Below are 23,385 nucleotides of genomic sequence, written 5' to 3' on the forward strand. Positions count from 1 at the left end.
AAAGTTTATTATGAAAAAAAGTATTTATTATTACTGCAGACAGTAAGGGCTCTTTACAGAAGGTGATATAAACACCGCTGCAAAAATCCTCTTCAGGCTCCATAACATTGTAGTACTTCACGTCACTTGAACATGGATTGGAAGTATGTCAGGCTTTTTAAATCTCTTTTCTTTCAATTTGCTTTGATCACAATAAAATTTCAAAAGAGGAGGATCTCTGCAGGGGTAGGTTTTGGTGAAGATTCAAGTAACAGAGAACTTGGGCTTTGCAAGTTGATTTCACACTGAATGATTTATGTACAGGGACTTCAGGACTCCTGTGCTGCTCCAAAAGTCAAACTTGTTTTTGCTGAGGTTTTCATGCATTGACAATATTTGTAAGCTATTTGAATAAATTATTTGAACAGGACATTTTTAGGCTTTCTTAGCCACATATGAGGTGCCGATGATCCTGTCCACATTCTTGAGCTTTCACATTTGCATTGCACTTTTCCTCTCAAAATGCCTTGGTTTCAGTTACATTAGCCATGCTGAGTTAACATCAGAGGTCTCATTTCATAGACAAGAAAACCAATGCAACAAAGCATGTTTAGTCTGACACCACAGATTCAGTAATAAGAGAGCTCTACTGACAATTAAACAGAGTGATAGTTTGTTAACCTTAAGAAAGTGATGTCAATTCTGAGAAGACAGAATAAACTTGGCTTTTGTTAGGATTAGCAAAAATTCAATAGCAGGCAGGGCCAAATAAAGCTGTGTGAATTGCAAGCTCTGCTGAGATTCAGAGCAGGATTTGCTGGCTGATCACTGAGGTGAATTGCCCTTAATTCTGTTTCCAGTGTAGTCCACTGTGACCTATGGATGCTCTGTCTGGATAGGTAGAACAAACTCATGCGGTGTCTTGCAACATCTCAGAAGACAGAAACCTTCCAAGCTGCCTTGCAGAAGGTGAAATCAAAAAGACAGAAATGTGGAAGGCTTTGAGCTGGTTTCTTTTCTTTGCTAACCAGAAATGACATCAACATGAGGACTTTAAGCAGTTCTGTTGTTGCTGGTGACTCTGCCCTGAGCAGTACCCAAGAGGGAGGTTTTCCTTTCATACTCCTCCCTACTCACAGCAGCAGTAAGAGACCATAATCTGCTAAGGCTAAACTCTCTTTTATTGCTTTCCTTTCACAATCAAATGATTTTTTTGTAGTAATTAAGGTCTTTTGAAAAAAGCATAAACATTAGCATATTACTAATTTAGAAAGCAGCTCCTAAATAAATGCCTGTCATGCAGTGCACATGTTCCACTGTGCACTTTGCTTATGTTGATACTGCTGTTTCCATTTTTATTTCAGCTGAGTAAGAGAAGTCTATCCAAAAACTTGCTTTCTAATCAGGTGGATGGGAAAGGATGTTTAGGCACATAAATTGCAGAACTAATTAAGGTGGATTTGCAGCAATCCACCTTCAATCCCTAGGGATTTTACTGAGTGAATCTCCTGGTCATTGCACATATGAAATCCTACAGAGCTAGGTAGCTACTCACAGACACAGAGAGAGCTAATTTTCATTTACCACCATTGGTACATTTCTAGGGAATGTATTGAGTCTGAGGCTTTCAGAAATGTGGGCCTTTATGGTTTTAGGGTTTACGTTTTTAAAGCTAATTGGAATATTGATGTCAAATTATTTTTTAAATCCATTTACTCTTTTTTGAAAAAGCTCATCTTCAGCAAATATTGATTTTAATAGATTAAATAAATAATTAGAGCAAAAACAACCACTCAAAATCTTTTGTGAAAATTCTGTTTACTAACTTATGTTTCCTATGTACATAGATGAGTGTTGCTGTGACAAACCACTGATTTGCTATTGCGAGAAATCATTTTACCTCTCAGAACCCTGTATTGTCATATTTTATTGCTTATTTCCCAGTGTAGGTTAGCACTTTAAGACAGACATTGCTAACATTAAAGGTAATATTATTTCAAAGATCCTTGGTTGCTTGATAACATGTGACCTTGCTGACCTCTGTGATAAGACTCCTGAGGATCTCTTTTAATTTCACTTATTGAAAGGTAGAATCTCAAGTTAAATAGGGCAAAATTATTAATAAATTCCTTCAGAAATGTTAAAAATAATAGAATCAAAGTAAAATTCAAAACCAGTTGGGCTTTACTATTGGAATAAAGCTCTGCATAATAATGTGCAAGCTTAGGGCAAACCTGTGTGCATGTCCTTTGTTGGACAGACTCAGAATGTGCCTTGAATTCTCCCCTGTGATTATTTTGATTTAACAGCAAAAAATTATCCCAATTCTAAAGCAATTTCTTACATTAAATTCTTTTAATTCATAAATAAAACAGATTGTCAGCTTTTTCTAGAGATGTTACCATTGCTAACAGAGATTTCTATGCTTATTGAAGATGCTTCTTTTTAGTCATTCCTTTATGTCTAAAAGCATGTAGGTTTTATTAAATGTAAAATACTGAAAGGAACACAGAATTCATATTACATAGCATGTCCTGCTGTGGCCTTGCTTTGCCAAAGAAATATAGCAAAAATGTGCTGGTAATATCCTTTGTCTTCATTATAAGGATCTGTGTTACTACATTCTTTCTGATGTAAGGCCATTTACCTTGACTCCCAACTACATTTAATCTCATTACATTCACTGTCATTATAGCAACATCTTTATTCCACTTGAAAGACTTTAAAGCTCTGGAGGATGATATTACAGTAAGGACAGAATATGCTTTATTGAATAGGGTCCTGTGTAAATTCCAGATATGATCACACCATCCATTTTTATGAGCCAGTTCACATGACGCTGAGTTAATGCAGCAATTGTGATCCTTCCAGTTAAATATAGGGATGGAAAATCAGACCATGAATAAGCATCTTAAATATTTTGATATTGAGAGGACCAAAAAAAAGATGTATTAAGAGATCTTAATATAGATCTTGACTTAAAAAAAGAACTTCTGTACTTTTCCTGCGAAAGCTTCTACAAAATCAAAACATGTATAAATACAAATGCTAATGTTAGAAATAAAAGTAAATTAATTCTGAGACAGGAAATGACATCACTGTAACTTATCCTTAGTTTAGAACTCAGTACTGCAAAGATCATATTGGGTTTTGTAATATTTATAACAAAAACTACAGGGCTGAGTTGAATAAGCCTTACCTACTGGAAAAGAAAATATCTAATTTAGGCTTCTTGTCAGGGAATCAGCATTACATTGGAAAATTTCACTGATAAAATGCTTTAGAAAACTGAAAAAGCCAGAGAGGCAGTATTGGGATTTCCAAGTCTTGTACAGCTCATGAACAACCATGGGGCTGTACAAGGTGACCCCAGTGCCAAGTCCTGCCAAGCAGGACTCCCAGTAAGGTGGTGAAACACAAAAAACTTCTGTCTGTGCTTCTCTCTGTCCAGCTCTCTTAGACCTGGAAAGCAGATTGCTGAAAATGTGTCTTTGTTCTGCATTCCCTCTTTCACCTGCTGTGTTCTTGCAGGTGGCTGTACAGAGCAGCAAGAACAAGGTGCATGGGATCAGGTAAACTTCTTTCTTCGTGACTTGTTCTAGATAGTAAAAGAAATAGCTGTGAAATATGTGAAATTAATGGCTCCTAAGATCTTTGTGAAAAAAACCAGAACATTCAGTGTGTGTCTGAATAAAGCATTCTTGAAGTACTCAGCATGACCATGCTGATAAATAGACTTACCAGATGACTGAAGGGAAAATTGTTGGTTCTTGCCTTTGGTCAGTGATAATGTTGTATGATCTTGTCATTTATTATGGTAGATTTTATTAGGTGTGTTATTATAGGCTGCCCATAAAATTTTATGTACTAGTAGAAAATAAAATTATACTTTATCAGATTATTTCTCTGCCTCTAACTATTCTAGATGGGTAAAACCAGAGATTTGCAAGGTGTGGAACTTCTTAATGAATACAGATGTAGAAGAAGATGATGTTAAAGATGATTCTGTCAGCTCTTTAGTCTTTGAAGCTACAGCATCCACTGCAAATCCAGGGACTGACCCAAGGGAAGAGTAACATTAAAACCTGCTAGTTTTATAGAAATAGCTTCTAAAGATTTGATTTTCTCTGGGGAGTGGCTACATAATGTAAATACTGGGTATGTCTGAAGACAGTATATGAAGAATATCTTTCCTGTTTTTTTTCAGGGGCAAGCTTTCCGCTAGATTAGTATAAGTAAATATCCGTGTTGCTAATTGGTTCAGATAATTTAGATAAATGGTGGTTTTTGAAGATTACTTACTGTGCAAGATTAGTCATATGAATAGAAATAATTGCCTATCTGGCCATCTCAGTAACCTCTGCTATTCTCTCCTTTTTATCTCACTTTACAAAGCAACTTCATCAGGCCATAATAAGCGTTACTCAAACAGAGCCTGTAAGCCTTGCTTTGAAGGGGCATATAAATGATGAAAGGGGAGAGAAGACAGGCAGGAAATAGAACTCTGTGAGGTTACAGATTCTTGCAGATTTTTCTTCCAAACTGCTATTCAGTAAAAGGTTTCCCTTTCCCTCATGTCACAGAACCAGACTCCTGTGCTAGCTGTTCCTGGCTAATCCATGGCACAGTTTCTTCATCATTTCTATTGAACTGGGGAGACATAAGATCAGGCTGACACAGGGCTTCCTCACAAAAAGATGCATTGGCTTTTCCCCTGAACACAGCTCTCATTATGGAGGAACACAATCTAATTTCCACTGATACAATGGATGGGTCCCACAGTTCACAAAAATATATGGAGGGAAAGGGTGTCTTACAAACCTATCACTTCATCTTTGGTTTCTCAGAGTTTATCCCCAAATGCCATTTGTATTTTCTTTTCGTATGTAATTCCATACAGTCTTGTCTAGGAGTGACATTTGTACCAGGGTGCAGGGTCAAAGGTGACAATTCCTGGTGCAGTGTTGGGGCTGTCTGGGATCTTCTCAGAAAAATGACTCCTTATTGCAACTCATTTTGATAGTCCTGAAAAATCATTTCTGAATCACTGTTTTGAGCAGTGTTTATATGTACTAGTATTAAATTTCCTGTTACCTAGTTATTTTGTTAAATAGCTTTGCTCCATAATTAAGCAATGACTTTATTACTTTTCTCCAATCTAATCAACCAGGAAAACAAATTTTTGTCTTGTATTCCCACTCAGACACATTCTGCTTTTATCTAAAAATGAAGAGATTTGATCTTGTGTTTTTCTCTCCTGTATTAATCAGATCTAGTTTAATATTGGGAGATACCATGTAATCCCTGTTTAGAGAGTTTTGGAAATGCTGCTTTTGTCACTCCACTGCTATCAAATAGTAACAGCTTGGCTGCTTCTGCCACTGGCTCTCCAGCATGCTGGGAACTGTTCCTGCTTCAAAAGAATCCAGAAAGGTCTGTTGGTATTGTAGTTCTAAAACTCGAGCAGCTAAAACCAAAAGGTTGATACAATCTATGGAAAAAATCTGACCTAACATTTTTTCTCAGACTTCATATGAATTTGTTTATGCAAAAACTGGAAAAAGGAAGCATGCAAGGCATTCCTAGTAGACATGCTTTGACCTACCCCGAATGTTTTGAATTATTCCCAAATTCATAATTCTGAAAGAGCATATTTGTTTGAAATTAAAAGAAAAATTAAAAAGGTAGATAAGAGAAGGAGTTTGTGAAATTGGAATCCAAATTACTTGCTGACACAGAATTGTTTTACTACTCCTCCCAATTGGATTTTAATTCAGAAATCAGAGAGATTTTACAAAGCTAATAATTTGCTTTGATCCTGTGAATACATTTCTCTTGAATCAAGACAAAATCAATAGGAGAAAACAATATATGAGAGGCTGAACAACCATTTTCCTATACTCTAAGAATGTAGCTCTCCATTGACAATTTGGGGCACATTCTACAATCAGCTTATAGGATATCTCAAGGAAAAAAGTGCAGAATAAACTTAGGAGGGTCTCTCAGTGGAACACATCCATATGTGGTGTTGGGGATGACTCAGGTTCACTTTCTCCTTCACCACCTTGTCATCAATTTTCTTCCCTTGAGCTGGCTGCTGGGAACAATTTTCTATTTGCTATTGATACATGTGAGTTAATCAACACCATTAATCTGCATTCCAGATAGCTGGAAAGTGTGTTTGCTACTACCAGTACCATTTCTCCCTGCCCCTGGAAACGTGGATGGGTGCTTGTGTGATCCTATCTATCACTACTGTTGGATTTCCTCGAGTATAACAAAATTACCTTATTTTGTTTAGGAAATGTTTGGGGTTTCTGTGGAAAAGCACTGTTTAACTCTGCTGATTTCCTTGGGTTTAATCTGACCCAGATGATTTCCTAGAATTTCCACAGACACATCTGGATCCACACAGAACAGTGTTCTAAACAATTTACAAGCTTTCAGTGAAGTCCCAGCAGACACTGCAACCTTAGCAATTGTAGTGCTGGTACAAATCCTTCTCTAAGCATCACAACCTCAGCAGTGGAACCCCAGTAGCAAAGAGGTTATTCTTTTCAGAAAGAGCACCTAAGGAAAGGAATTTCCAAAACTGCAGCTAGCAGCATCTTTTGGGCACAGCTACCAGAGGAATATTTTAAAGATAAGATTTATTAAACATTAAATGGAATTACATCCATACAGTCCTTTACTAATTATGCTTGGTCATCCCACTGCACTATAGAGAATACATTTTTCTTGCTGCTCTTCATATATCTCTTGGGGGAAATATATCATGATTCTGGTTGTTAACACTGATGCAAATAGGTGAATCCTTTTGCCTACTTTTTGACTTCAGATATTCTGAAGAGTAAGCAAAGAATTCATCAGTCTTTGAAGTCCTTAAAAATTTCCATTGGAAATCCAGTCTGTGCCCTGAAACACACTGGAATTTAAGAAAGTTATTCACTTTTTGAAAAACCATCTCGTATTACTTGATACTCTACCAAATTAGATTTTCTCCAAAATCTATTTTCATCCTTTAACACTTTACTTTATGGTTGTTGTCTCCAAATACATAGAGAAAAGTTTCTAGCCTAAGGGGAAATTACTGTAGTACAAAAACCAGGGAAGACTTTGTTTCTTTATCCTGTTTCCTCACCTTTTTAAATTTACTAATCTCTCACAGAAGCTTAACAGAGTGGCTGGCAGAATGCAGCACTTTGTACAGTCAGCATGAACAAGAATGTTAAATTTACAAGGAAACACATTAGATGCAGCAAATAAGGAACAAAACAGAGAAACTGTAAACTTCTTTTTAATGCTTACATTTTATCAGCTTCTTGGGTTTCATTCCCACGTGATTTAATATTATTTTAATTTCCAAAATATGTGATGCAATTTTTACACTGTATTTTCATTATGTATCTTTCTTGCTTTCTCTGCCTGCCGTGCCATTTTGTCTCTGCTCAGCTCTGTACTGAGCTACCTTCACTCCTCTAGCAGGGGGCTGTGACTGGCTGAGTCAAACCCCTGCCCTGCCTGCAGTGGGTGAATGAATTCTAACCCTAACCCATTACTCCAGCAAGTTCCCTCTGCTGCCTGGGCAGTCCCAGCAGGAGCAGCCACAGCCTTGGCAGAGAAGTGGGGTGCCATAGCTCGTATGCCAGGGAGCAGCAAGCACAAGCCAGGATGTGACAAGGTTCTCCTGGGTTGTGCTGAACCCCAGGTTTATTGGAGAAGTCTACAGAAGGTGGAGATACACTGTGTGTCACTCAGGAAGAACTTAGAAGTTTCTGTGATGGCACTTTCCTGACCTAATCCCTGACAGTGTTTCCTAAAGGCAAACGTGTGTAAAATTTGAAACTGGCTGAAAGGATGACTGTCTTGAATACCAGACCTTATATTCCTAATCATCTGCCAATGCTTGTGCAAAAGCATCTTCAAAGTTTTCACCAGAAATCTCTACTCAAGAAAAACTGCTTGGCTAAAAGTCTCAGTTTTCCAGACATATATTCTGCCTTTTTTCTTCTGAAAATAGGATAAAAGGAGCCTACAAGCTATTTAAATTTTTTTTTTTTTTTTTTTTTTTTTTTTTTTTTTTTTGTTCCTACCCCAATCTTACTGGTTGCAGAAATCTGCTTCTGCTGTTATTCTGTTATTTCTTCCAGAGGTCACATGCTGCTTTTAATTACAACCTTATTCCCTTCTGAGGCCTGTGCAAGTATTACCCACAGCAACATTTTAGCCTCTGCATTAAGGCTGAGGTAAAAGCTAATCTTCCATGTCAGAGTTTACTGTACTGGATTTATTAACACCTTCACAGTCTTCACCAGTACTTTTGAATTCTTTGGATCAAATTAATCCTAAGTGAGGTCAAGGAAAATGACTTCTCCACCTGCTGTCTAACTCTGCAACAGGCACAATTCTAATTCTCTGGTATAAGGTGAAACTACAGACAGGTGTATCTGCATCAGAAAAAATTAGTGGTTGTAAATATTGATGAACACAATAATTATCCATTAATGATGAGCAGTGAATAAATCTGGAATATACTTCAAAGAAAGGATCCCAAGGAGCAGGAGTTGAGTCAGTGAAAAGACTGTACTGTGTTTTGTACAGTGAAGGATAAATCGGTGATTTTTAGTGAAAGTGCTCCAAATTGTTACCTCTTTGTTTCAGAATGTGGCTTGTTTTTATGTTATGTTTCATTAACTCTCTGAAATACCCGTAGAAGTGCCAAGAAATTGATTCCTTCAGCCACGTTTATGTGGTGTCATTGATCTAAGTAGGAAACACATAAAGTGCCATTGATCTAAATGGGGGTCAGCCTGAAACATCCAAGGGGAGAGGATGGTATTTGACTTCTGTAGGAGGGAAATACCCATCGGATTAACTCGTTCACATTCACTTTTCTAAGTGAGTCCTAAACTATTCCTGTGTATTCTGAGAACTGAGACATGTCTGTCTCAACGGTGAGGGAGCAGAGGCAAGACATTCTTATACTGGTTGCTGTGAGCATTAAATTAGGAAGAGCCAACATAATATTAACCTTGTTTAATTGCAATTTCCTTGTCTGTTTGCTCTATTGTATATATTTAGTTGTACAGTCTCTGGGTGCTGTGGTGTTTCCAGTATAATCACAACTTAATGACTGTTGCATTAATGACTGTGCATTTCATTTTCAGACATCACTGATGAATTTTCATCAGCCTTTAGTAAAGAAGAATTGGACTGTTTCAAAACATTAAAGCAAATACTTAAATGTGTTCTGTTGTCTCCATATAGACTCTTTCAGGCATGGTAAGATGTTAGATTGAGACTGCAGATAACTTACAAAATAGCATATCATTGATGTGTATCACCAAATCCAGGACTGCTCAGAGAACACAATGGAGAGGGCACAGATGAAAATGCAAATGGAAATCAAGGAGTCTGATGAATGGGGAAATGAGTGACTCAGCAAGTAGCACTCTACCAATACCCAGATGATATCAGAGAGTACTTTATAGATGAAAGTGATTAAATGAAATGAAAATTTAAGGTACTCAAAATTACAGGTAGGGAATTCCCTGAGTTTTTAACATATTCCAAACTAGGTGCTATGTGTAGACAATGCCTGGCAATAAATCAGCTCTTAAACCCTGATCAGATGGCTATGTAATGCAATTCTGTCTGAACCAATTCATCCTGTAGACTCATTTATTTCCACTTTTTATTGTATAGTACTGCTGTACAAAATTAAATCACTGCTGTATTGTGTCTAGAAGAGGGGATAATTTACTTGTGACTGAAAGAATATAGTGCCATCATAGCTCGGTTTTTTTTGTGGGAGGTTCATGAAGTAAAATCTATATCAGAATCAGGTTTGGCAGAGCCATGACTTTCTGAAAACACATTTTGAAAATGTAAGGTGTAGAATTACTGTGGGAAGTGATACACACCTAAAATTAATTGCTGTGTAGCAAAGCATTTTATGCTACTTGGCTGATCTTTAAACAAAAGTTAGCTTTTCAAAAACACTTACTGAAGGCATTAGCTTTCTTGCAGTGCATTCCAGTTCAATAACTTTAACGAAGTGATACCTTCACATTAAAATTCTAACAAGGAAAATATTTTCTAGTCATCTCTGACTTTGTAAGTTTGGTTTTCTTCACTGAGTTGGGTTAATTTAAAGGAAGAAGTGTCCATCATTCATATACAACATCCTCACATAAACAAGGCCTGATTTATATCTTTCCAGAGGTCTTCCAGCCTGGGGATATTAGCAGGAGATGACTGGAAAACACCTTCTGTTGTACTGTACAACCTGCTTTTGAAAGCCACAAACCAGCACAAGATTTGGATCTGCATATGCATCAGTGACTGTAATTGTCTCAGTGGGTAATTATTCTGGCAGTGTTCATTTAACTGCTTAATTCTTGGAGTTACATGGTCCCAGTGCACATTGCACAGTTGGCAGAGGGGCTGCAGCAGCAAGCAGGGGTTAATTGGCTTTTATTGAAGCAGTTTATAGCTTGCTCTTTTCTTCATCCTTTAGCACTGCTGATCCACTGTAAACTAACATCTATTGGGACAATATTTTTGAAGATGTTTAGTTTTCCACTAAACCGTATTTTATTTGTGTTGTTTCATTTTCTTCCCCCAAGATATCTAAGGATGAAAAGGATAAGGTCATTTTCACTGGTTTTCTTTTTCTTAAGGTGAAACTATTACATTCTCTGGCACATTAAAGGGCAGATGTTGCTTTTTATTTCAGAAAAATTTACATGCACTTCAGTTTGTAGAACAGAAATTGCAGTAATTCAGTAGGTAGCTACATTTGTTTAGCCTACATAAAGTGTTGAGAAGAGATCTACAGGGAGCAGTATTATCCTTTTAAATGATTTTTAAAATATCAATTTTTATTTCAGTTAATTCTAATAGTTTGCCAGTAGTGTTTTACTACTATCACTGTTCAGTGTATTTGAGCACTATGAAAGATTTAAATGAAAGTTTTATGTAATACACTTCTTTAGAATTCAGAGGATTTTATGGATTATTATTCATAACATCTGCCACTTATGGAAAAAAAGCCTTGAAATGCTCCTTTAGTATACATTGAATGAATTAAATGTAATTTTATATTAAATAAGTTTTGTTTTATTTTAGAAGTTGTGTTTGTGGGGAAGATCTGTTTGCTCTATAATATATATGTCATTTGTAAAAGATGTAAGACTGGAAAAAGAATGCCAAATAGACATTTTAATTTTAATGAATGCTTACTGATAACTAAAATGGATTAGGTAGATGTAGATCCTTCCCATTTTCCTGCTGTATAAAAATTATTTTTATAAAATCACTTCTTAAAAAAACAAAGCTTTGCTAGAATTTGAGATAGCCACAAGAGACAGATCTTGGAAGGCATTCTAAAGCCAGACATTTCAAGTCCTTTTTTATTTTTGACTACAGGAAACCCCCATTGTTCTGTTTTGTGCTTGACATTGAAACTGGGCAGGTGTGTCCACATAAGGTGCAACAGGGAGGATTTGCATGCTGGCTTGCTGAAGTGACAGAATTGTGCAAAATAACTGCAGTGGTCTGGCAAGCTTCAGGAAGCAGGTGGGTGTGAGGTACCTGTCTCCAAAATCACAATGCTGAAAATGCCTACTTGCCTTCTGCCTAACCTGGGAGGAAAAGACAGGGTTTTTTTTCCCTACAGTGTTATTCACCAGGCTCCTCTTTTGTACATCATGACATGCTTAGAATTGCCCCAGTCTTAATGGATCTGAGTGGTACAGCCTGTAAATAGGCAAAATAGTGATTCAGTTTTATTTGTCTATATGATGAATAGAAAAATTTGTATATGTGTATTGGGTGGTATAAATTTACACATTAAAAAAAAATGCTGATTCTGATTTTTACTGAATACAGAAAACCAATGCACGGTAGTTCATTTTAGGAGTTTTAGAAATTCCTGCTCATGTCAAAAGTCCTTGTCAGTCATCTGATGGTGCAGGTAAATAGACAGTAGGCTGAATTGCAGATGATACTTAATAGGGGTGGGACATAACAAAATGCCTCTGCATCAGTGCAGAAGGATCTGGAAAAACTCCAGAATCTGGCTGACATAAACCTAATAAATATGAAGAAAGTGAAGCACAAAAATTTGTACAGATATAGATGGGGAACCTGTTGGCCAAGAGACAGCCAGCACTGCCGGGAAGGGTTTGGAGTGATGCAAGCCTGACAACAGCCGCCAGTGGCCCTTAGCATGAATAAAACAAATCCCCAGTTGGGCTACATTATATATGTCTGTTCCCTTCTGCTGGGGCTGCTCCTCAAACACTGCACCCAGTTCAGGCCCTCCAGGTGTAGGGGAGGGTGACAAACTGCAGTGGGTCCAGTGGAGGGTGGCCCAGACCATGAGGGACTCAAAGCAGCAGCAGCCCTCAGGGTGAGGGAGATGCACTTGTTTAATCTGGCAAATACAGCCACTTGAAGAGCAATTGCAAAGATGATGGAGTCAATCTCTTCTCAATGGATTACATAAAAAGGGACATTTTCATGAATTGTGGCTTGGGATATTTGAATCACACGTAGAAGTGATGAGAATGTGCTTTCTATACTCCCATATCCCACAGTAATTTCTTTTAATATCTTCAACACCTCAACCAGTTTCAATTGTCTTCAGCACAGAGTGAGTTTAAAGCAGGTGGAATTTCCATAGTAAGTTGCTCAGCTCTTTCCTGTGGTATCACTCTGTTTAAGTCTCTTGTGGGAGTATTCAGGTTTTCTTTTGTTGCATCGTGGAGTGAATTAGACATAAGATATCAGCTTGGGATTCCCTAGGAAAGAAATTTTAGTCAGTTTTCCTAATAGGTTTTAAGCAGATTCAAATAGGAGTTTAGTTTATGAGTTAATAGCACATGCAGAGCAACTCCACTGACCTAGCAGACATTAACAGCTCTGTCTGAAGCATTTAAGTCAGTTGGGCCAATGATTACCTGATTAAAAATTCTCAGTAGTTTTTTTACATAATAGACTATAATATTCAATCAAGTAAACCATCCACGAGTGTTTAGATTTGTAATTCAGAATGAGAAGAACTATTTTTCCTAGAATGTAGTGGAGTTATGTGGGAAATAAAACACTAATAGAATTGGCAGAATAATTTACCATTGTATGACATGAAAGTGGCTTAAATCTCTGCTGGCAGATGAGCACACAGAGTAATGGTTCAAAGTGATCATTACTACTTAATCATGACACGTTCTGCTGGAAGAGTGAGGTATAATTCTTCAAAATGAGACATTTATATTTCCTCAACTCTTTCTCTTCTTCCTCTCTATGGCATATATCAAATGACAAGGTTCATATTGAAATGAATTTTGTTCAAATCAGTTAGAGAATTAGTAGAAGAATGACCATAAAGTAGTTATTTAAACTTTACTCAAATAATGAAAAGCATTTCAAATCACAGTTTTCATTGTTATCATCCCTGCCTTGAAAATCAATAGTAAATAATGCACTCCTTGTTTTTATTCTAGATGTTATATTTTATTTATATGTTAACAGGTGCAGTCAGGTAGCAGTCCCCAACACAGTTCCATATGCTAATTCTCATGTTTGGTTTTGTTACATTATGGTTGTATTGTTATATGGAACACAATTGTTGCTATTCTTAGTTTACCAAATTAACCTTCTTCAGCAAGAACACCTGCAGAAGGAGTCCCTGGAATGCATATGAAACTTATTTTTAAACATTTGTGCTTAATATGTGAGAGGTAGTTTGAAAAACTCCATAAGAATCCATAAATTATTAAAAATTATGAAAACAAATTTTTAAATTACTATTTTTTTTGGCTGCCAGTTGATTTGTGCCCAAGGGGCAGTAGAAAAGCAACACTTTCCAGGTGTTCTGAGTATATGCTTACTACATTATGCTTAATATGTCTTCCTGGAATTATTTTGAAGACCGTGATCAAGATGTTTTTGTTTTAATTGTAGAAGTCATTATTTGGCCAAGCCTGTTGCCTGGATTATTCAGTACCCCATTAACAAAACCCAAGGTTTGATGAAGATGTTTAAGATAATTGTACATCATTAGACACCTCAGAGTTGTATCTCTTGTTATGTGCTCCTGAAGAACCAGCACTGTCATGCAAAGCCCTAAAATTATTATTGGACTTTTCTAGGTAATGAAAGTTATTGAGCCATTTTCAGTTAATGAAGAGCACTGAATGATGAATCACTTGGATATTTAAATGTACTCATATGTGAAACTCCAGAGCTACTCAATGTTTTAAATTTAATTAATTTGGTTCTTGGTATTGATTAGTAAAGGTGATTTGCAAGATGGTTGAGTGGATGGATCACCCAATATTTTGGTTATAATGGACATTGTCTTGTACTAAAAGGAGACGATGGTATTAATGACAACTTCCAAACTAACTTTTGCCATGGAATTCTCTATTGGTTCATTGATCCTTTTGTGACAGGGACTGTTTGAAATTCTGTGCCTCACAACAGGTCTTCCTCTGTAACAGGACTGAGCCATAGCATTTGAGAGGACACAAATTGTTATTTTAAAGTCTATATATAAGATGGAAACAGTGAATGTAAGGTTTTTAATTCACACAGATGCTTTTTATAGCTTGTCCTGTAGTAGAATTAAGATAGAATTAATTTAATCAATCCAAAGATTTAGGTGATCTAGAAAAAAAATATATTCTGTGCTTTTATTAAAACTGCAGAGAAAAAGCTTCAGAATTGTAGAACAGAGAAAGACAATTACTCTGGCAATATCAGTCTGTGGTGAGACTATGCACAAGGGAGAGGGGTATACTCAGCATGAGTTAAGGGTTACTAGAAATAAGCCTTTAGTGTGAAATTCAGTACTGCACTAAGTAACAACACAGACATTTCACATGAACCAATTAAGGACCATTGAAGACTGTTTCATTAAGTGTCTCTTAAATGTAAAACTTGACCAGGTTCCATCTTAAAGGTGTCCAATAAAGCTAGTAGAAAGGGCTTTCTTTTAAATTACCTTTTGACCAGGAAAAATCTTGCTGAGAAGCTTAAAGCCAATCTATAGTAACAGAAGGTTAAGAAGTATTCTGTGCTTTCACCAGTCCCTAGCTTATTTGTAATTAGGAGATGCACTGAATTTTGCCCTGCAAGGCTGCAGTCCCTCATAGAACAGCTTGTGAATTAAGTAAGAAAGAGTACTAATTGTTTGTGTGATCATTAATTAGCCATCCTGCCTTTCCATATCATCATTTAACTCCATTAAGCTTAATGTTTATACATATACTGTATTAATGATCTCGCATACAGCTAGCAGTGGAATACATAGTGATTAGTGAAGCAATAATCACATACAGCATTATAAATTTCATCAGTAGTAATGCTAATTCCATAAATTAGCAGCATTATAATAGAAACTGGATCACAACTGGAATGTATTTTTAGAGATTATATATTATTACTAGACAAAATTATTTCCAGAGGAACAAAACCCCAGGAAAATAGCACTGTGTCTTTGTGGGTACTCTTTAACTAACAAAGAAACAGGGAAAAAAAATCAAAACACCACCCCCCCCCCAAAAAAAAACCAACCTAAAAAACAGAAAAAAAACCAAACCAAAACACCAAACAGCAAAAAGAGCTGAGTTTCTAGTGACAACAGTATAATACCTAGAAGTCTGAAAGTTTGCATTTATCTTATTCTGATTTCATTGCATCCCGATGATATGACATTGATCATTTTCAAGAGCTGTGTTTCTATTTTTTATAAGAGTTACTCAAAATTTAAGACAACTGATGTATAGACTGACTGAATGCTCATATAAAGGTGACAGAGCCCATGAGATGTACAGTAAGATTTACACACATACTACCTCAAAGACTATAAAGATTCAGAAGTTATAAAATGACACTCCTCTGGATCATTTACCACTTCATACCATGGAGATTCTCATCCTAAAATGGTTTTTTTTGGGAAGAATAGGAAGTAGCAGGAACAGTGATTGGGGTATATTCTGCTTTTTTTTTTTTTTTTTTTTTTTTTTTTCAATTAAAAAAAAAAAATTCTATTTAATTTCCTTTCTCCTCCAAGTATCTCCAGTTTCTTTCCATTGCTTAGATATTTGAACAGAGAGTATCTTTTATGTAGTTTTCCTAAATCTTCCAGTTACCTGTTGGAGGTTGGTCTTTTTAGTAACCGTTTAACTAACGTATAACATGATGTCTGAAATCTTCATTTACTGTAAATCCACATTCAGTTTTCATTTTTAGATATTTTTTTTTTTTTTTTTTTTTTTAGCTCAATGTAATAAATGCATTGTGATATTAAGGACCAATGACTTTAGAACAAATGAAAGACAATTTTTTTTAATGCAGAAAATAATTAGCCCATGGAAATTTCCATGGCAGATAAGCTGTCTGCAAGCAATGGGGCTGGGTAATGTGTTTGCTAATGAAATTTGTGGCTGTGATAATGCAGATGATCAAATCTCATGTGTCAGAGAAATATGATGAAAAGGGAACACTCCTTTCTTTTTCTTACTATCATTTCAAAGTCAGTTGGATATTTTATGGGTATATAAAGTAGACACATAAAGTATGAGAGGAGCTGTAGAACAGAAGATGGCCCCATTATGAGAAATTCTCTATTACTTGCTCTGTGAATACCCAGTCCAGAATACCCATTGTTGCCAAACTGCAGAAAATATTTCAATTGTAAGAGTTGGTATGGACAAGCAAAGCTGATAAATGTTAGAGCTAAAATAAAACTATGGAGCAGAACTAAGTGACCCAATAACAATATCTTACAACTTTGTTATTCATGACACTTGATTTATACTGCTGTAGTTCCCACTGATTTCAATGGTTCTTTGTGATTTACATTACTAAAAATGACAGTGAGATCAATTCTTGTACAAAAAGGCATTTTCAGCAGAGATTTTTCTGTCTCAATGCTATGTTGCACAGGTTTAAGCACTATTTTCTCTTTTGTCACTTTTTGGTCAAGACACATTCTCTGTAAAAGGTTTGGGAAGAGTTCTGTCACATTAATACTTTCTAACTGAAGGCATCATTTGCCAGAGCCTATATTCAGTGTCACACTCTTTAAAAGCATTGCTCTTGGCAACACAGCCTAATGGCATTACAAATCCTGTCACAATATCAATAGTGAAGTGGGAAGTGAGTTAGAAATATTAGGATGGTGCTCCATAGTCATACAGCCTGGCAAAGAATAATCTGACTCTTCTCTTGCTCATACCAATGAAATGTTGTCAATCTCAACTCTCCTGATTTTTAGTCTGTTTGGGAGACCACTGGAATCAATCTTCACCTGTCCAAGGGGAACAAAGACTTCCAATTTAAGTGCTCCAGTGTTCTAAATAAGAAACTTGAACTTGGTGTGTAAATGGATCAGTAGCATCATTGTTGTTTCCAGTTTAACAAGGAATTAAATAGCCTTAGCAAAATATTCTTTTGGATAAATTGTACAGCAAGATCATATAATCCAGCAGACTCCATATGGGATTTTGTACATCTAGTACAATTTGTCAGAAAGCCACTGAAGAAAACATCAAAGCAGTGTGAAATTTAACCATTTCAGACTCCTGATTGTAGCCTATCACTCATTATGCCCCACCAGATAATTGGATAAGTCACAACAGAATTAACTATTTATTTGGTTCTTTCTGCACATTTCTGAATACTAAGGAAATTTTCCAGACAGCAATAATCTAGAAAGTTTACAGGATTTCTTGTAATTACGTGAATGCATTCAGAGGGTGTGTTTACCATTACAGATGAAAACCTCTTAGTTTTAGTAAAACCAAGTGTATTCAGTATAACAAACTTGATTATGTATGTCAGAAGAATTTTTAGTGATTTTAATGAATTATTTTATATCATTAGTTTGCCTTTAAGTCTTAGAAAAATTGCAAGCTCTTTGTAAGAATAATTGCCTGTTATTATCCACTTTGATGCCACCTTGATAGGTCAAGAATTTCTATGCATTGCTGATATTGCAGAAAGTCAGTAGGAACAAGGAAGTATATCGAAAATGGAAGAAACTTTAATGTATTCAAAACATTCAGTAGTTTCTGATATTTTTTAATAAATTTAAATAAACTGTTTTAAATGTTTACCAGGGAAAAAAGTAAAAGCATTGATGAGCTCAACCCTCACAAAACTCTTGTATTGTGCAGATGCAATTAGTTTTCCTTCTGCAAAACCATCAGAAAATTTAGTGGGTCCCCAAGGTATATTTAAATATTCTTTGATCAATTTTCTTGTGTCATGCTTAATTGTGCATGTGTCACACAACTCCAAAGAATGCGTACAGTGGGAGCAATCACTTCTCCTATATAACTGTAACATGGTTTCATATATAACATGAATAATTTACATACATTGGATTTGAGCAGGAACAACCACATTTAATGCAGTCTTTCAGTGAAAAGATTCTTGTCAGTCATCTACTCCCAGGCAGACTGTTATCTACAAAGCAAGAATCCAGTTTGCATGTAAGGCAAAGCCTCTGTCTTTTGTTAGTGTAGTGTGCTCAAATGAATCAGGAAGATTCAAAAAATTTCAAGTATTTTTGTATTTTTGAACACCCTAAGTTTTGTGTCCATATATAAACCTGTCCCTAAGTCAGGAAGCAAATAGAGTCTTGAATGCAGAGAATGTTCCTGCCAAGGCTGGGCAGCATTCCTGGCAGTGGGAGTTACTCATTGCAGTTCACCTGGTGTCACTGCTGCTGCTACTGCCTCAAAAGCATCCCTTCTCCTTAGAGTCATGATTTTCACTGCTCTATCTTTCTTCCTTCCCCCCGCCCCCCATGTGGTTATGTCAGCATTGCAAACCTGGTTAGGAGCACACAGAACTGGCATTTCTGCATCCTCTTGACTTTAGGCACCTGGAACATAAAGGAACTTTACCTGTTCATTAAAGGGTATACAAAGGAAAATCGCTAGCCTTCACCAGTTACTATTTTATGTTTGAATCTGTGACCTGTGAGTTTGGAAATGATAATTATTGCTTGCTTATACATGAAGGTTGGGATTCTGGCATCCTTGGGATTTGCTCTCCAGACTGGAGTGGGCACAGGCTATTCCCCCAGGCTGCACTCTCTGCTGCTCTCTATCATGTCTCTTCCACCCCACCATTATCTCCTGCGCCATTTTCTGCCCCCAGTTCATTTTGTTCAGCTGTCCAGGATGCACAGGCTTCTCTTGCAGCATCTCACTGACCACTCAGCCTCTCTCTCTCCTGCATTCTACTGCCCAGTTCCAGTTCCCTTCAATCCTGTCTTCTGTGTCTTGGCAACTACTTCTGCCAGTATCTCTCTGGAATCAGATGGGACAGCTTCGATTCTGTTCCTGGAAACAGCTGAACATAGAAATGTTTTTACATTTTTTTCCGGATGTTTTCTAAAATCAGCCTGAGAAACTTGGAAATTTCCTAGAGGTTTTAAATATAAATACATCCTTTTTCATAAATCTGTGAGCAATTGAGCATATGACTTTGTAACTGTAATACTCACAATCCTTAACAGAAGACAACCTTTTAGCCTTGCCTTTTCAACTGTGCCAAATAACATTTTTGACTCATTGTGCCTTGTTATGCTGTTAACTCACAAGATGTCATATCACTGAAATAGCCTGTTCTTGCTACCATGAAAATTAGTGACAACATCACTGCTAGCTATTTTTTGCTGTGTTTTAAAAATATTCAAATAGATTGTTGATATCAACACATAGGTGTTGTGCCTCTAAGTTTAAACAAAGTCTTGTAGACGAAGAGAATGTGTGACTGGAGGACTGAGCAGAAATAGCACTTCTTATTACTACAAATACGTCTTTTTTCTTTAAAAATAGGAGGGGGAAGTAAGTTCTTTGATGCTGGTTCTATTTTTAATTAATTTTTAGGGCCATTTAACATCACTAGAAAGTTTGAAGTTTCATGTTGACACTGTACATTACGGTTTAATGACCTAGACTTATTTACACATAAATGAGTTTTTTAATGGTCTAATTAACAAAATGCATCAGTTTGCCTCTTTAAATTAAGGAACTCTAAGGTAGTATCTTTTAGTAATTTCTAATGTTTAATAAAATATGAAAGTCTGCCATTATTTTAAGTGAGTACTTTCCCAACAAACTGTTTCCTCTTAACATGCTACTGCTGCTTCAAAATATTGGACTTTACATTCAGACTAAATTTTAAAATAGGATTAATTATTTTAATTTCAAATTCAGAGGAATGTGACATTTTGGATAGGAAAAAAATTAAACTAAAGGTTTACATCTTGATAAACTCCTGTATGAGTTTACTCCTGGCTCCCAGGAACTGCTCTCTTTAGAAGAGGGTTCTGTTTTCCTGTTGAAGTGCAGAAGGTCCAGTGAGTCAAATTAGAAGTAAGCATGTCTTCTCTGCACTAAGAATATTCTCTGCTTCTCTTGGCTGCTCAGTCAGACTTGATCCATGGTGGATTAAGTCCAGTTCTAGAAGTCTGGTTTTATTAGGAGATTTAATTATGACATCTGATTTTTAAGCATTCTTTCCAGCTGTGTTATCTAGAAATCAATTTACATCAGAAAGTGACAATATATTAATTTTCTGCATTTTATTATCTCTTGTCTGGAGGCTTCTGAGTACCTTGTAGAGATAAATTCTACCCCTTTTTAAAGAACAGGAAGCTGGGATATAGAATGAATCAAGACTTGCCCAAGATCACAGAAAAAACTGAGCAATAGATCTCTTCATTCTTAGCTGATTGTTAATATTGTGATGCAGACTAACATTTCTGACGTGCAATAAGGGGCAAACTCCAGGTACAAGAGGACCCCCACTGGCTTCCATGGGGCTGCTTGTATGAATGAAGCTGAGCATTCAGGGAAGGCATTTGCAGGATTAAGGCTCTACATACGGTGGAGAACGGAGCTTTATATATACTTTAAATAGATTCCAAATCCTTTGTGCTTCCCATTGTCCAGTGTTGTCTCTCACTCTGAAATAGGGCATATCAGACAGGCAGGAGAGCTGAGCAGACGACTGCAAGGGAGAAGGCTGTCTGCTATGAATTAAAAAATCTAAAGGCTGACCCCCCAAATCATCCGCTTCAGTTTCAATAACTTCCATGGCTTTGATATCAGTGCTGTGATTCTATTTTGGTCTGTCTTCTGATTTTTGAACTCCTGGGGTTGGCTACACTGACATCATCTCTAAATTTGGTGGGGAGAGAAAAAGGCAAGCATTGTTAGGGTGAAGGAGCCGGCACAGCAGCAGCTGCTGATTTGCTCAGTCAACACAGTCTATTTTATCCCACGGTTTGAGATCGAAGGTTTCTCAACTATATTTTTAGCACCTTAAGTAAAAGCTTGTTTGTTTTTTGACTGAGGTGATTATACCCTTGATGAGGCGCTACTGCTTGTTCTGCAAAATAATAAAGACTGTTAATCTTATGATAGACTCGGGGGAAAAAACAAGCATCACTCTAACCTCTATTGTATTATATTCATAGTCAGAATGTCCAGAAAAGAGACCTGTATCTTTTAAATCATGATCATGTCTGCTTTATTGTGCATTGCATTGCTTCCAAAAGAAAAGATAAAAGTTACCAGAGTCTCCTATTAGTACTGGGGAGCTATGCAATTTAAGTAAATAACAGCACATATCAGTGAGATCAGAACAAAGAATATGTCTGTTTACGAGCTGTACCTCAGGAATATTTTTAGTCTGTATCCCTTAGAGAGAGGGTTTGCACCAAGAAACACAATATGTTCAGGGAGTTCACCTAAATAGCCCCTGCACCTAAATAGCCCCTGTCGCCCCTGCACCAGAGACCATGGAGAGTTGTAGACCATAATTAATCATAATTAATCATTAATATCTGTGGTAGGTCAGTAATTTGGTGACAGACCAGTGAACCTGGGCAGCTTGTGAGCTCTCTCCCAGTAAGCTGCTCCCAGGCAGCTCTGCAGGAAACCCGTGCAGCAGGGCTGTGCCTGTGCTCACACAGCACCACAGCATCACAGGCACAGTGACAGCAGCAGGCTCTGCCCTGGCTCATCCCCCTGATGGGAGCAGTGGGACCACACTGCAACTCTGCTTGTAGTGCCAGGGAATTTGGAAATATCACTACAACTCTGCATGGTGTTATGCACACAGGCACCTGGTGAAACAGGAACAGAGGGGGGAAATCCTGGCTCCCAGCAGGGTCTGTAGGAGTTCTCACGTTACTTCAGTAGGTTTAGGATTATACCCCTCGATGCTTTCACTGCCTTGGGGTTTCCCATCTTCATATGGATCCATCCCACAGCTGGGATCATCATGTCCTATTCATTGCATTTTTTATTCTTCATCCAAGTTGTTTTGTAACTGTTAAAAATGGAAGAATAAATCTGAGGCAATGTCTTGTCTGTTTAGCTAGAGAGGTCTTTAGGAACAAGGACTGCCTTTTACTGTCTGTTGCTATAGTGCCTAGCACAATAGGGGCCTGGGTCTTCACTGGAATCAATGCAGGATGCCCATTGTAGGAAAAAAATGTTCCTGAGGAGATAGCAAAATACAAGAGCTACTCTGTAATGCAGTCATGTGCCGCAATGGCATAAAATAGTTTGACATCAGACTGGTTCCATTCTGTGTGGGATCATACCCTGCTCTGCAAAAACTTCTCAAGTACTAAAAATAATCCCTCAAATGGCACTGATGTTCTTGCAGTAGCACAGGTGATTTTAGAGACCCCCCAGAGCTCCCAGTCCCTTATACAGATCCCATACTCTAACCGGGCACTAAACTTGGTGAAAAGCAGCTGCACAGGGGATGAAATGCAGATAACATTTAACAGTATGAGAGCTGCAAGACAGAATGGGAGCTAAAAAAATGTGCTCTGTTAATATGAGGTGGACCTAAATAGGTAAGAAATTATCTGCTAGGATGGAATTTGGCAAGAAAACCAAACTTAATTCTCTCATGTCATCCAAAATGTGTCACGTCCATCTGAATAATGTCCTCCCAAATGGAAATAGGCAGAAACTTTCCAGTAAGCACTACTTAATTCGAAAATGCTGAGTTACTGAGATCAAAAATATATCACAGGAAATTCTATGGGTCTCTGAGTTTTTATGTTGGGTTTTGTATGGCCTTCCTCCAACTCCAGGGCACTGAGCAGGCTTCCTGAAGCTCAGCTAGGAGCTCACATATCTTCCAGATAGCTTTGCTAGAGTTGGAAACCCTGAATTTCTGAGATCTTTGACCCAAGTTGGGGCTCCTGCAGCTTTGACTCCTTTCTTCAAAAACTTGGATACCTTAATTCCTACCCCAACACCCAGCCAGTGGAGGTGGAAACCTGGAAGCCCTAGGAAAGCTTCCCCAGTAGTGGTTCATTCTTTTTCTCCTCCAGCAGTGGTCACTGTAAAT

This window comes from Onychostruthus taczanowskii, unplaced genomic scaffold (assembly GCF_017590055.1).
Source record: "Onychostruthus taczanowskii isolate IOZ18803 unplaced genomic scaffold, ASM1759005v1 scaffold18, whole genome shotgun sequence".
Lineage (NCBI taxonomy): Eukaryota > Metazoa > Chordata > Aves > Passeriformes > Passeridae > Onychostruthus > Onychostruthus taczanowskii.